This window comes from Papio anubis, chromosome 11, assembly GCF_008728515.1.
Source record: "Papio anubis isolate 15944 chromosome 11, Panubis1.0, whole genome shotgun sequence".
In the NCBI taxonomy this organism is placed as follows: Eukaryota; Metazoa; Chordata; class Mammalia; order Primates; family Cercopithecidae; genus Papio; species Papio anubis.
Window position 1 is genome coordinate 122,836,411 of NC_044986.1, and position 4,565 is coordinate 122,840,975.

Genomic DNA, 4,565 nt, shown 5'->3' on the forward strand with positions numbered 1-4,565 from the left:
ATAGCAGTTCACGGCATGCAGTAGGAATTTGATAAACACTGTTGAGTGTCTCCAATAACTGTAGCAGTTCATGGCATGCAGTAGGAATTCGATAAATGCTGTTGAGTGTCCCCAGTAGCTATAGCAGTTCACGGCATGCAGTAGGAATTTGATAAACACTGTTGAGTGTCCCCAATAACTATAGCAGCTCATGGCATGCAGTAGGAATTCGATAAATACTGTTGAGTGCATAATGAATATTTGCAATGGTTATACTGGGACAAAAAAAAAAAAAAAGAAACCGAATGACTTTTCACTTTTCATTCTATGCAGTTTGATTGTGTAAGTCTATAGCAAGTATTATATTCTAATTTGAAGCGTTTAAAAATAATGACCTGGAAGTAAATAACTCTTAATCCGAAAGGTGAACTGTAGTCAGTAGGGTCTTCCAGGTACTCAGGCTCACAAAGGAGAGAGACGGTAGCTTAAGGAGCCTCCAGCTGTGCCCCCAAATCTCTACTCAAAAATATGTGTAGCGCGGGCTGCACCCAGCCCTGAAACCAGCCCAAGGCTCTTCTTTCCTCCGCCGTCAGAAGGAGGGACACGTAGGGTCAGGAGGGGCTGACCGTGGTGCTTCCCGCACATCCCCACGGCCAACTGACCCCAGCACGCTGAGGCTTTCGGGGCTTTGCTGGGTGTGTGACCACGGGCGGCTACGAATGACCTGCGGAGGGGACGGTGCCAGGCGTGTGGCCGGCGTGCAGCAGGCGGTGGTGGCAGGTAGGAACTTCCTTCTGCTCAGGGAGTAGCTGCCGGGATCACCACAGCCCAAAAGAAACATGCTGGATGTCATTCACGTAGATCCGTTTCATTGACATTCGGTCCAGAAAACCGGCTCTGCCTTGTTGTGGAGAACTTGACTTTACGGGTAGGCTCTGCCGGGAACAGGTTTGCAGAGGAAGGGCTGAAACACGAAACAAAGAGAAGGTTCTGAGAGAGGCCAGGACGATATCCTGTTGTTGTTCAGGGATTCCCTAAACATAACACTCTGTGAGGCCCTGACGGAGGCCCAGGGTGGCTGCTCCTAACAATACCAGCAGCCAGGGTCAGGAGGGGGCGGTGCCACCGCCCAGCAGTCATTTCTGGGTCGTGTGTAGCGGCCACAAGTTGCAAAACAGGAAGAAGAAGAAGAAAAAGATTAGCAAGTGGCAAAAGGAAGGCAAAAGTAGCGCTCTGCTCCCTGAAAGGCAGCAGAACTAAATGGCCAGAGGGACCAAACCACGACTGTGTGGTGAGGAAATCAACCTGAAAGACAGACAAACAGAAAGAAATGCTGGCAGGTGGGGAGTTAGGGGAGTCCATGAATATCATGGCGCTCACCAGGAGCCTGCGCAGCGCCCCCCGCGGCCTGGTCTTGCTGGCACCGAAGCACACAGCCTGGGAGCTTGTGGAAGACACAACTTTCCGATTCACTAGCTCCTGAGAGTCTGTGTTTCCAACAAATTCTCGTGGCTGCCGGCCTGGGGACCACACTTAGAGACTGAGAATTGCATTTCCTGCTTCACCCACCTTCTGCACAGTGGGTCCACCCAAGGAGCTTTAACAGCTGCCCCAGGGCTGGGGCCCCACCTTCTCCGCTTCTGATCCAGCCGCTCTGGGGTATGGGCTGGGCTTCAGAATGTTTCAAAGCTCCCCAGGTGACGGTAATGCTCAGCCGTTTGAGAAGCACTGATGTGGATGAAGCAATAATGAGTAACCAGTGGCAATCTGGAGAATTCCAGCCCAGCAATACCACTCACAGGCTCCTAAAAAGCCTGAATCCTGGATAAGCTTTCAACTCACAGAAGCACATCTTTGTGTTGCTTCTTCATTGGAACAGGTGATAACTGTGCAAATAAAACCAGTTGCCTCCCAAACTGCTCTGAGTCTAAAACAGGACCAAAGAGAAAGAAGTTTGCAGAAAACAAGATGACCAGGGCGTCAGGAGTGAGTTCACCTGGACAGGAAGAGAAACTCACAGTGTCTCCCTCTCCTAGGGTGTCCCTCACCAGCTCCACCTCTTCCTGAGTTCTCCCAGTTCCTGAGCTCAGCTGACCTACCTAATTCGGGGCTCTTGAATACGAGCTAGAATTTTGTTGGGTTGAATGTAACAAACAGGAAAAACGCACGACTTCTTAGGAGATTGAACGGTATCTCCCCTACACAGCTATGAGCCTGGAGGTGGTGGGGCTGGGCTGGGCTGGGGTGATGACCTCCTGGGCATCAGGGTCCCAGACTCTTTCATTTCATCTCACTCACCGCTCTGTCTCATGGTACATAATGGCTGCCCAGGCGCCAGCCAGCACTTCCACACAGCAGCCAGGAGGAAGGAGCAGGGGGCAGCTTTTACTCTCTCCTTTACTCTCCTTTACTCTCTCCTTTAAAGCAGTCCTGTCCATTGGTCACAATTTAGTCCTCACAGCCCTTCCTAGCTGTGAGGAGGATTGTGAAGTGTTGTACTGGCCAAGACAGAAGTCTCAAGCTATGAAGTTGGAGAAAGAAGAATTCCTCCTGCAAAGAATCCAGTAGTCTTTGACAAGTCCTCTTTTACTTACCCTATTTGACTTCCTATATCTCTTCTCTAACCAGTAATTCACATGAGCCAGGTACTACGCCAAACCCTTCATACCCACTGTTGCGTTTAGTCGTCATGCAACCCCGTGAGGGAAAATTGTCAGAATCAAAATGGAATTACGTGTGTTCAAACCCTGACACGCTGGGGAAGGCCATGGAGGGAGGGCTCTCATGAGTGAGGCCATCACAGCCTTTGACAAAGAACACTTCTGCCTGGACATCTGCCAGCAACTGCCTGTCCAACCTCAGACTGGCATCACCCTTGTTATTGATCCTCGTGGCCAAGGATAATAATCTCAAAACAATTCTGCAATCCTCATTTTCTTTAAAAAAAATCTCTTTTTATCTCTAATAACTAATAAGCAATTAGTTTACCATGGCACACACATTCCCATCTTAATGCCTACTCCCGAATAAACACCATTGTCCTTTAGATAGTTTCATTCTTTGCTATTTAGGTTGACAGAGGTCAGCTTAGTTTAGGTAACTTGCCAAGGTTACCCAGCTTAGTTTAGGTAACTTGCCAAGGTTACCCAGCTAGCAGCTGATGTAATTAAGGTTTGATCCCTGGTATGTCTCACTCCAAAGCTGTTAACGACTCCAATGTTTCCGGCATGGGTTTGATAAACAGACCCAGAACCTCACAATAGAGGCTTCTAAGTCAATTCATTCATAAGTGCCTGAGCCCTGCCCCTGGAGAAAACAGATCTGCACATCACAACTGTGGGCTCCTGCATGCAAAGGCTACCGACCGTACTTTAGTTTTGCTTTGCCTCTTCCTCCTCTTCCTTCTCCTTATTCTAAGAAAATATTCCCAGGAGCTTCCAGAGCTGTGCGGTGCAGCAAAGCTCTGCCTTCTCTCTTGAACTCTGATTTCTTGTAAGCTTAATAGAGCCGGGTGTTCTAGTCATAGCGCCTTGGCTAAAGAAGCGTTACTGAATTGTTCCGATCGGCTTGTGAAGTTCTTTATATAAAATATGAGCTTGTTTCCTTATTCCCTGTCTCAATAAACAGAAATAGGTGAGCCCATGCCAACATCCCTTTAATGATTTCAGATGACCCAGTACCTTGCGTTGTCATTCCCAATATAAATCTCATCAACCTTTAAATTATATGTAGAGTGGGAGTCTACACCATAAACACCAACCTGGGGAAATACACTCGACATGGTTTCTTACGTCAGCCCCTAGCATGACCTGTTTTCCTTGAGGCTGAGCTTTTCTTCCTAAATATGCAACAAGCAGGCAAAAAGCAGGTTAATGGATCATTCTGATCGTTGAGTTCTGGTTTATTTGAAGTAATGTTCATTTCATCAGAACCCTTAAAGCACAGGTGAGTTTCACGCTTGCTGCAGGTGAGTTTCTTTATATCACTAGTCCTGTGGCTTCCCATGCAGTCAGTGCAAAGGGAAATGTGAAAGAGAGACGCCTCCTTCCAAGTGCTGCTCTTCACCTCAGACGATTAAAAATCATCTCTCAACAACTCCTCGACATCAGAGCATTTTCATACACGTCTTTCTGTTTGCAAACTTTTGTTGGAGAAAAAAAAAAATCCCACCTAAGCCAGTCTCCAGGTATCGTGTCTACAGCTGAGTGCATCCGATAAGGAATAAACTTGAGTTATCGCCGGGGGCTCTGGAGTCAGCGTCTAAGAAATGACATTTGGAACGAAGATGAAGGATCCCCTGAGCAGACATCCAATGATGGTTATGGTAAGGTCCAGGAGCCTCTGTGTGCAGAAATGTTTATGTAAAATCAGATCAAATAAAAGGTCTCTCCCTGGTCCCTCAGCCAAATCATCTTTCACTTAGTGTAGTTAAACAAATATTGCTCCGGCTGTATCAGATTTAACCTTTTTAAATGTGCACTGTGAGTTTATCCATCCTTTGTTTAAAAGAATAGCACGTTTGAGTTCGGGCCTCTCTGAGGAGTTTTGCTTTCCTGCCAATCTTCAGACGAGACCTCCGTCCCGTT

At 47.5% G+C, this 4,565-nt stretch overlaps 1 long non-coding RNA gene across 1 annotated transcript; it reads right to left on the minus strand.

The window, feature by feature from the left end:
- Nucleotides 1–284: 284 nt before the first annotated feature.
- On the minus strand, nucleotides 285–2,180 carry LOC116269511. Its single transcript, XR_004177126.1, has 2 exons — nucleotides 1,549–2,180; nucleotides 285–943 (listed from the first exon to the last, which is right to left on the minus strand). It is a non-coding gene; the product is annotated as an uncharacterized LOC116269511 (long non-coding RNA).
- Nucleotides 2,181–4,565: the final 2,385 nt, after the last annotated feature.